An 11,940-nucleotide genomic window follows, 5' to 3' on the forward strand; every position below is an offset into this window, starting at 1 on the left:
TGGACCTTTTGAATGATCAATCTACATACGAACCCATCAGCACTCAACAGTGGGAGACGCTCACCAAAGATTTTCTATACAAAACCAGACAAATACTCAAACGCACTAGAGTAGGGAAGAAACTTCTGTACTTGTTACCAAGCAACCCTAAACCAGCACACATGTATGGTTTACCCAAGACCCAAAAACACAATATTCCTCTCAGACCAATCACGTCGGGAATAGGCAGTGCTCCACACAAACTAGCCGGCGTTCTTGCCAAACATCTTTCCTGCCTTCTGGGGACCATCAGCCCCGCTCATCTTAAACACTCAGGTGACCTTCTCAACTGCATCCGTAACCTCTCCATCCGTAACAAGAAACTAAGCAGTTTGGATGTGACTTCCCTCTTCACAAAAGTACCTACCAAAAAAGCCATCGAGGTTCTACGACGTAAAGTCAATCAGGACCTTAATCTTCCTCTACCTCCCGGAGATTTTGTTGACTTAATTGAACTCTGTGTTAATTTCAACTGTTTTTCTTTCAATAACAAGCTCTACAAACAAACCTACGGCATGGGAATGGGGTCCCCCATAAGTGCCGTCCTAGCCAACTTATACTTGGAACACCTAGAGTCCGAACACTTCGCCAACATCATCCCTTCAAGCGTCACTTGGTTACGTTACGTGGACGATGTCCTCGTAATAACTCCAAAACGTTTTGATGTACGGGATCTTCAGGCAAGGCTCAACGCAGTTGAACCGGCGATCCAGTTTACACTAGAAGAAGAGTCCAATGACAAGCTACCTTTCCTCGACGTCCTCATTCACAAAGTAGACAACAACCTAAGATTTCAAGTTTATCGGAAACCCACCAATAAAAATGATCTCACACACTTCTATTCCAGTCAAGATACCAAGACCAAAAGAGGCATCATCATCGGGTTTTTCCTAAGAGCATACCGAATTTGTAGTCCTGAGTTTCTTGACGAGGAGTGTACATACATTCACCAAACATACAGAGAGTTACATTTTCCTTCTTTTTTCATCAAAGACTGCAAGAAAAGAGCTCTTCAGATCATAAATTCTCCACGCATCAACACAACTCCCAGCAAAGTTATAATTCTTCCCAACAGTCAGGTTGCACTGAACGTCTCAAAAGCACTTTCACAAGCTAACACCAGAGTCGCCATCGCTTCTAGCACTTCAATAAAGGATATAACCAGGACAAAATCCAAGCACCACGAACCAGTCAATGCAGGAGTTTACACTATACCCTGTGGAGGCTGTGACAAGATTTACGTAGGTGAAACAGCCAGAAACCTCGACACCCGCCTCAATGAACACATTTACGCATGTAGGAACGATAACCTGAACAACGCCTGTGTACAACACCGAAATTCCACCAATCATCTCATGAAATTTAGAGACGCCCAATTAGTGATCAAAGAAACTAATTTCCACAGACGCAAGTGCCTCGAATCAGCACTGATCGCTGTTTCGAATACAATTAAACAAAACAACGGCAGCTTCACCATCTCCGAAGTCTTAGCAAGAATCCTCCTGAAAACAGTAAACCCTGCCATCACATAGTCTCTCCTGTTATACTACACAAAGCACAGAGAGTGAACACTGAAACAAGCTGCCTCATTCCAGTTTATATTTGTCCAACCTATTTTTATGTTACCCAAGTAATAGCTTTTATATCCTTTTACTCATGTACGAATTAATTGCTCTACCATATTGTATTACTTTTGCCACTACTACTACTACTACTACTACTACTACTACTACTACTACTACTACCACTAGTGAACATCGAAATGGTACCTCACTAGTATTCACCTCACTCTGAGCCTTTATATACCCTCTGTGTCCATGTATTGTTTGTAATGGCTTGATAAAGCTCCTGGAGAGCGAAACGTTGCCACAATAAATGTCACATTAGTTGCACTTGTGTCCTTTTACTTTACATACCTAACTGTTGCATATGTGTCTTACCTAACAACAGACTTGGACCTGCCTCGCATGGGCCAGTAGGCCTGCTGCAGTGTTCCTTCGTTCTTATGTTCTTATGTTCTTATTGCGTCAGTCTAATCAAATCATCCTGGAGTGCTCTAATGTCCTCATTAGAATGAATTGGACGGCCTATTGTGGTGTCATCAGCAAATTTGCTTATGTCGCTATTTATTCCCTCATCTATGTCGTTTATGTAAATTGTGAACAACAACGGGCCCAACACTGACCCCTGAGCTGGCTGATGGTACCAGCGAGTACCTAGTAAGCTGGCTGATGGTTCCAGCGAGTACCTAGTAAGGTGGCTGATGGTACCAGCGAGTACCTAGTAAGCTGGCTGATGGTGCCAGTGAGTACCTAGTAAGCTGGCTGATGGTACCAGCGAGTACCTTCTAAGCCGGTTGATGGTACCAGCGAGTACCTTGTAATTTGGGTGATGGTACCAGCGAGTACCTAGTAAGCTGGCTGATGGTACCAGCGAGTACCTTGTTAGCTGGTTGATGGTGCCAACGAGTACCTTGTAAGGCTGGCTGTTGGTACTTGCGAGTAAGCTGGCTGATGGCACCAGTGAGTAAGCTGACTGATGATACCAGTGAGTAAGATGACCCATGGTATCATGGAGTAAGCTGATGGTACTAGCGAGTAAGATGACTGATGGTACTAGCGAGTAAGATGGCTGATAGTACCAGGGAGTAAGATGACTGATGGTAGTAGAGAGTAAGCTGGCTGATAGTACAAGTGAGCAAGCTGACTGATGGTACCAGCGAGTAAGCTGACTAACGGTCCCAGCGAGTAAACTGCCTGATGGTACCAGTGAGTAAGCTGGCTGATGGTACCAGTGAGTAAGCTGGCTGATGGTGCCAGTTAGTAAGCTGGTTGATAGTACCAGTGAGTAATCTGGCTGTTGGTTCCAGTGAGTAAGCTGGCTGATGGCACCAGTGAGTAAGCTGATTGATGGTTCCAGTGAGTAAGCTGGCTGATGGTACCAGTCAGTAAGCTGGCTGATGATACCAGTGAGTAAGCTGGCTGATGTTACCAGTGATAAAGCTAACTGATGGTACCAGTGAGTAATCTGGCTGATGGTACCAGCGAGTAAGCTGGCTGATGGTTCCAGCGAGTTCCTTGTAAGCTGGCTGATGGTACCAGCGAGTAAGCTGACTGATGTTACCAGTGACTAAGCTGACTGATCGTACCAGTGAGTAAGCTGGCTGATGGTGCCAGTGAGTAAGCTGGCTGATGGTACCAGTGAGTAAGCTGACTGATGGTACAAGTGAGTAAGCTGACTGATGGTACCAGTGAGTAAGCTGGCTGATGGTACCAGTGAGTAAGCTGGCTGATATTACCAGTGAGTAAGCTGGCTGATGGTTCCAGCGAGTACCTTGTAAGCTGGCTGATGGTACCAGCGAGTAAGCTGGCTGATGGTACCAGTGAGTAAGCTGGCTGATGTTACCAGTGAGTAGGCTGACTGATGGTACCAGTGAGTAAGCTGGCTGATGGTTCCAACGAGTACCTTGTAAGCTGGCTAATGGTACCAGTGAGTAAGCTAGCTGATGGTACCAGCGAATAAGCTGACTGATGTTACCAGTGAGTAAGCTGAGTGATGGTACCAGTGAGTAAGCTGGCTGATGGTACCATCGAGTAAGCTGGCTGGGGCATCCACGACCCTAAGACACATGGGAACACGAACGTAACACTCACAGTATCTGACGATGATAAGCCCTTCCCTGCAAGTTAAAGTTAATAACTTAATTAAACTTGCAAGAGGTACTCAAATCATTAAAGTTTTAAAAACCAGGAATTAAATTACATATCTGAGACATCTGCAATTTTCTAAGAACCACACAATGAAAGATCCCATTTAAACAGATTAAAATCTATATAGAATAAATTCTTACAGTAGCTCGGAAACTCACTTCCATTTAAGAGAAAACGGGGATTTTTTTGCTTGAAGAGACGGGTAGCAATTTTATTGACATTTTTGCCTCTGGCGGTTTCGATAATAACGAGCTTATTTTTGAAATGAGTCTTTGTATAATGGTAAAGGAATTCTGTCTTATTCGTCGAATTACAGCCGAGAAATATATTTCTAGCACTGGATCCAAACATTTTCTAGGATTTAAGCCGGCCATCTTCCAGTCGGAAGGCGACAGCTGGACGTCCAGACAGGTGGTCTCAGAAAAAATAGCTTTTACTGTCCATGTCACCACCCATATCACCACCCATATCACCACCCATATCACCACCCATATCACCACCCATATCACTACCCAAGCTACTAACAATGTGACGTCCGCAAGCAGGTGAGACAGTAGAAAGCAGACAGATGGTGGGGACGAGGTTAGTTCCACTGGAGAAACCTATATTCCCCACTAGTACCTACGTTAATGGAAGACCCTTCCTCGGCTGGTCCTGATGTACTGGTGGAGACGAGGGTGGCGGCGGCAGGGGTGCCGGCGGGGGAGCCGGGTGGGTGGAAGGCAGCAGCCACTGGGGTGGTGGTAAGTGGGAAGGGGGTTCTCTGTAGGAGGCAGCGCAAACACTTGAAAAATCAAGAAAAGTAAATGTCTCGAGCTTCAAAGAGTAAAGTCCCTCCTGAAATAATATCATTAGCTGCCAGTAATAAAATAATAATAATAATAATAATAATAATAATACCTTTATTTACTGCCGGTACATGTACAAGGTATACAGACCATCAATGACATACTACTCTATAGAAAGCCGCTGAGCATTTCCCGCAGTTTAAGTCCTTATCCCAGGATGCGACCCACACCAGTCCACTAACTCCTAGGTACCCATTTTACTGATGGGTGAACATAGATAACCGGTGTAAAGAAACACATCCAATGTTTCTACCCGCGCTGGGAATCGAACCCAGACCCTCGCCGTGTGAAGCGAGAGCTTAGCGGCCAAGCCATGGTGCACCGTATACAAAAAAATAAGCATTTACCAGTCATACAAGAATTATTACAACTAGTCAAAATACATATTAATTTCATAATCACAAATCCAGAGAGCAATTATTGGGCTGCTTGCGTCTTATAATAAGACAATACAGAAAAATAAGCTGGGCTTATTACCCTACTTATTTATTTATAAAGTCGGGAGACGAACCTCCTTATTTAGTAAATAAAAGAGAGAGGAACAAAAAAGGTGCAGTGTGAGGGAAAAGTTCAATAGATAGGAGTAGAGAGGGAGTATATAGTAACAATAGTTCCATTGCCGGCTACTTGTTAAGGTAGGGACAGTCTAGCTCCCGCTATCCCTTCCCCTCCTTCTTCCCCCCCCCCCGAAAGGTGACTTGTGGGGCTCCGGTCCAAACAGTAATCACTAGACTCACAGCTCCCAGCACTACTGTAAGTACATGCCTGCCTTGTATTCTAGTGGATTTATTGGTTGAAAGCTTCACTTTTGACCAATAATAAACTTAGTCCTTTCAGTCTTGCTCTAAGTTGACTGTTGTAATAATCACCACATCTTTTAGGTATTGTACTTATCATGGAGAGTGATTTTTTAAGCAGTGGGTAACCTGTCTATCTTTCCAGCTTGGATGACAGAGAGGGTCACCTGTCAATCAACGAGAAGAACAGGAGAAGGACTAACGTCCTGAGACTTCCCCTTTTTGGATTTAATTACCTGTGCACCTGTATGAAATTGCAGGACGTAACCCCACATCATTGCAGCGGTAAAGAACCTGCTTTCCTGTCATCGAGATAGAATACTCAAGGCTATACTGTGAAGAACTAGCCAGTGGGTTGTAACCAACACCTGCGACCCCCCCCCATCATCGGCAACGGCTACGATTTCAACAACAGTGTCACCAACACCAGACACCCCTATATATATTAGCGTTGAATTCAGTTATCATTTATATTTTTCATTTTCTTTAATGTAGGATTAATATTTCATATTTAAGTGTATTATATTTTCTATATAATAAAGTGTTTATGTTTGTCTGTTATTATTTCTTTTTCTATTCATTAATTTTCCTGAGGAGGAGCCAGCCTTGATAATACTGTCTGAAGTTGTTACAGGGCTGAGTAAGTCTTCACATGCAGTTTATATCTAGATACAATGAATTATCCGTCGAATTATCCCAAGCAATTTCCTGTGGAGAAGAATTCCAATCTAACATTGCTATTGCAATGATTATGACACGAAGGATTTATCTGCATACCTCATACAATGCTCTGAATACCTAATACAAGGCTCTGCATGCCTCATACAATGCTCTGCCTACCCCATACATGGCTGTGTATAACTCATACAAGGCTCTGCATGCCTCATACAAGGCTCTGCGTACCCCATACAAGGCTCTGCGTACCTCAAACAAGGCTCTGCATACCTCATACAAAGCTCTGTGTACTTCATACATGGCTCTGCGGACCTCATGCAAGGCTTTGCTTACCTCATGCAAAGCTCTGCATACCTCATACATGGCTCTGCATAACTCATACAAGGCTCTGTGTACCTCATACAAGGCTCTGCGTACCTCATACAAGGCTCTGCGAACCTCAAACAAGGCTCTGTGTACCTCATACAAGGCTTTGCGTACCTCAAACAAGGCTCTGCGTATGAAAGTTAAGACACATGTGAAACATCTGGATATCTTTATTGTAGACGTTTCGCCATCCAGTGGCTTTATCAATACAGATTCTAGGACATAATAGGAAGACAGCAGAACTATATACAAAAGATGAGGTAATCAGTCCCTCAGCCTTGGAGTTAGTGTTCACAACATGGTGGTGGTGGAGAATCTGGAGGAAAGGCAAGAAGACTGGCGGTTATATAGGCGTCAGTGGATAAGGACGGGCAGCAGACGAGGGCATAGTCACTGGTAGGCGGGATTCCCCAGTGGAAGTAGGTCCTTCCCAAAGAGATGGGTTAGTTGCAGCAGCCGTGAAGAAGGTCTTGTAGATGTCCTCTGAACCAAGATTCCATGATGTTGCAGTGTCTGACAAGTTGTGCAAGAAAGGTAAAAATACCAACAATATGAAAGTTAAGATATCCAGATGTTGCACATGTGTCTTAACTTTCATATTGTCGGTATTTTATACCTTTCTTGCACAAGACTTTGCGTACTTCAAACAATGCTCTGCATACCTCATACAAGGCTCTGCATACCTCATACAAGGCTCTGTATACCTCATACAAGGCTCTGCATACCTCATACAAGGCTCTGCTATCTCATACAAGGCTTTGCATACCTCATACAAGGCTCTGCATACCTCATACAAGGTTCTGCATACCTCGTACAAGGCTCTGCGTACCTTCTCTTCTTAAGACTTTTAATATCAAAGTTGTATTTAAAAATCTTGATACAGTAAAAAAACTTTTGATAAAGAATTCTCCCCAAAATGCTGACGGATGTATCTATAAGATTCCTTGTAAAATTTGTAATAAAGTTTATAACGGTCAAACTGGTAAAAGTCTCGAACTAAGATTAAAACAATATAAATATAGCATTAGAAATGGACAAGATTCCAATGCTCAATTTATTCATGTAAGAGATTTTAACCATCCAATTGATTTTCAAAAAGTTGAGAAAGTTGTATCAAGCAAGTCGATGGTCGACAGGAATATAATTGAATCTTGTTTCATAAAAAGCAGTTTTGACAATAATATGAATATTTCCTTTGGTTTATATAAATTAGATCCATTTATAATTAATAGAATTTGGGAAGAATTTAATAATACATTGGACATATAATAAATCTTAATTCTTGGGTAGAATAGTTTGTAGGTTGCCATGAAGGACCTGTCTAGTTGGGCCAGCAGACCTGCTGCAGTGTTCTCTTTCTTATGAGTCGCGTGTCGTCGTGCATCAGGTGTTGCTTTGTTGTGGGATGTGATGTTGAGGTGTGGTCTAGACCCTTTAAATGCCTTCCTTTGGTGCATTACTTTAATTGTTCCTTGATAATGTGAATAGTCACGAAAGCACTTGGAAATTCACTATATATATATATATATATATATATATATATATATATATATATATATATATATATATATATATATATATATATATATATATGTATATAGATAGATAGATAGATAGACAGATAGATAGATAAATAGATAGATAAACAGATAGATAAAGATATATATCGTGCCGAATAGGTAAAATTGCTCAATTAGCAAGAACTCATTCAAAATTAAGTCCTTTCTAAAATTCTCTCTTGTTCGTTTGAAGATATATTTTTTTCATTTATGCTAATGTAAGAATTAATACATTTGTACCAAAAGAACCTTAGAAAACTTACTTAACCTTATTGTATCAAGCGCAATTTAATTTAGCCTAATCCAACTACATACATTTTAGATAAGTTTACAATAATTTAATAATAAACAAATACAATGAAATATTTATTTTTTCGTTAGGGTCAGAATGATTTTTGCGAAATTATTGCATTCACAAGTTTTCGCTTGCCTTATTCGGCAAGAAGAGGGTTGCTGTTTAACCCGAAATCGCAAGTTTTACCTATTCGGCACGACATATATATGTACTTACATTCATACATACATGTATGCATACATACATACATACACACATACGTACATATATAACGCTATTATTTGGTAGTATGGTAGTGGGGTTCAAATGATACGTGTCTTCAGAGGCTTCTTACTTTATTGTTATGTTGTGGTGGGTACACAGGCTTGTGTGTTGTGCCCATGGCCCGGGCAGGGCCATCCCACGAGAGAGAGCTACTTGTGTCTTGCTGCTAGGCCGCTGTGTGAGTGAGAGTGAGGCAAGGGCAGGCAGGCTGAAGTGGCAACGCCTATAGGTGGCAGCATCAGGATGGCGCGAAATATGAACTAAGCTGGCAGACAGCATGGGCTGTCTGTGCAGACAGTACAGGTGTCTACATATGCTCGGCCATCTACTGCGCGTCATCCCGACGCGATGATACTGGTGGTAAAAGGAACTCGGTCTCTCTCTCGTAGGGACAGGGCACAGAACACAAAATAAAAACATATATATACATATGAACATGGAAAAAAAAACTTCCTACAGGGAGGGGAGAAAAAACATGTGGGGTGTGCTAAACATCGTGGTCAAAGGCAGTGAGCATCGAAGGGCATCACTGCACTCCTTCCTGCGTCTGGACAGATACTGCAGCACAGGAGACATAGCTGCGGCTGAGCTGTGACGTAACAGGGTACGGTCTCCTCTGGAATGGTGAAGCAGTCATTGTAGGAGTCGCTGCAGGTTTCACTCAACCTGGGGCACGACATGCTGGTGTCCTCGAGTGAGGCGTCGACAAAACTCGGCAACTGGGCAGGACTTCTGGCAAGCAACTCAGGAGGACACTTCTCGACTGGTGCTGTCGCTGGGCTGTCACTACCGGCGAGCATGGAGCGAGTTGTGGAGCGAGTCGTGGCAGAGACGACTTTGTGAAACATCTGGGAGTCGTAACATCATACACCAGACTGCAGTGAGAGAGCTAGCAGTCAAAGTGACATCTTCTTTGTGCAGGCTGCTCACTGAAGCTTGTGACACGAGGCTGACACAGTGTGTCATTCTCTCGACAGTTGGAGTTATAGCAGAGGTTAGTCTAAGCGTCCCCAGACTTGTTTCTCTACATATAACTGCACTCTGACGGTCTGGAGGTGAAGTGAACAAATCTCGATGGGAATCGTAGCAGGTACGATTCTGCAGAACATCACGAGCTACGAGCATAAAAGCTTTCTGTACAAGAGGGCTCGGTCACTCGGGGACTGAATAAATCAGCTGTCAAATGCACTGGTCACACGGGTGACTTAGCACAGTGGTGCTACTCAGGTCTGGCTCAGACCTCACTGGACACACGGAAACTTTTGGTATATGCGGTACAACATGGCTTAACTAGCAAATGATACTTTTCTGTGCATAAAACTGACTGTAAGACATACTAAAATGTGAGAACACTGACTGAGAGGAATTAATTAACACACGACGTATATCTTCTCTCAATCTTCTCGACAATACTGAAATAATTACTAGAAACACTCAATGTGACATCATGTGATGTCAGGTGTGATGTCGCGAGGTGGCGTCAGCAGTACTGTGACGTCAGCAGACATCTCGAGGTGACGTCAGGCAGACATCGTGACGTCACGAAGTCGGGCAGCATCGTCGGTGACGTCAATGTGATGAGGGCAGCAGATCACAGCATGAGGCCTGGGACATTGGCTTGGTAACTCACGTGGTTGGTAGATCTACGTGACATCGCGATCTACATGGCATGCTGGTCTACATGGCATGCTGATCCACGTAGCTTCAAGTGGCCTCGGGCACTCAGATACACAGCTCTGGCAATGAATTCACAAACAGCAGAAAACACAGCAGAGGGAGTGAGTAGTGGTGAGTGGTGTATGGTAGTGTGGTGGCGAGGAGCGTGGATGAGTATATGGCGAGGGAGCATCTGGCCATTCCTCCTCCCACCCACAAACACAGGGAAACACACTGGACGCAGAAATCACCACGAAACTCACCTCTGGCTTGCTGAAACAGCTGTACTGAGCTGAACAACAACAGCAACATACAAGTGACGCTGAACACGTGACTTGAGAAACAGCGTGGGACGCTGTAGCGTGGGGTCACTTACAATTCTCGGAGAATTTCGGCAAATTTCGGCCTGGATCCTGCTTGTACCTGTGTCTGGATGCTCAAATGTGCAGACACGACATCAGGATAACTTGTTGAGAGACGGATGCTTCTTGTGTAGGGTGATGAAGTGAAGATGACCTCATACCTCTTCCTTCCTCTCTCTGGGCAAACAACTGCTGCGACCACCGCTTTCCACCATTTATAACGCTATTATTTGGTAGTATGGTAGCGGGGTTCAAATGATACATGTCTTTGGAGGCTTTTTACTTTATTGTTATGTCGTGGTGGGTACACAGGCTTGTGTGTTGTGCCCATGGCCCGGGCAGGGCCATCCCACGAGATAGTGCTACTAGTAGGCCTTGTGTCTTGCTGCTAGGCCACTGTGTGAGTGAGAGTGAGGCAAGGGCAGGCAGGCTGAAGTGGCAACGCCTATAGGTGGCAGCACCAGCATGGCACAAAATATGAACTAAGCTGGCAGACAGCATGGGCTGTCTGTGCAGACAGTACAGGCTGTCTACACATACATACATACATACATACATATATACATACATATATACCTACATACATACATACATACATGCATACATACATATGCACATACACACATACATACATACATACATACATACATACATACATACATACATACATACATACATACATACACTACCAGAGAGAGAGGGGAGGATGAACCAGCAAGACTGGACCTTGTGTTCACCCTCAGCAGTTCAGACATTGAGGACTTCACATATGAGAGGCTCTTTGGAGCTAGTGATCACGTGGTTCTGAGCTTTGATTACATAGTAGAGTTACAAGTGGAGAGGGTAACAGGAGTCGAATGGGAAAAGCCAAACTATAAAAGCGGGGACTTCACAGGTATGAGGAACTTCCTGCAGGAGGTTCAGTGGGACAGAGAACTGGTAGGAAAGTCAGTAAACGATATGATGGAATATGTAACAACAAAATGCAGGGAGGCAGAGGAAAGGTTTGTTCCCAAGGGCAACAGAAATAGTAGGAAGACCAAACCGAGTCCTTGGTTTACCCGAAGGTGTAGGGAGGCAAAAACTAAGTGTACTAGAGAATGGAAAAGGTACAGAAGGCAAAGGACTCAGGAAAATAAGGAGATCAGTCGAAGAGCCAGAAACAAGTATGCACAGATAAGGAGGGAGGCCCAGCGACAGTATGAAAACGACATAGCATCGAATGTCAAGTCTGACCCAAAACTGTTGCATAGCCACATTATGAGAAACACAACACTCAAAGACCAGGTGATCAGGCTGAGGAAAGAAGGTGGGGAACTCACAAGAAACGATCAAGAGGTATGTGAGGAGCTAAACACGAAATTTAAGG

The sequence above is a fragment of the Cherax quadricarinatus genome, chromosome 24, assembly GCF_038502225.1.
Source record: "Cherax quadricarinatus isolate ZL_2023a chromosome 24, ASM3850222v1, whole genome shotgun sequence".
Taxonomy (NCBI): Eukaryota; Metazoa; Arthropoda; class Malacostraca; order Decapoda; family Parastacidae; genus Cherax; species Cherax quadricarinatus.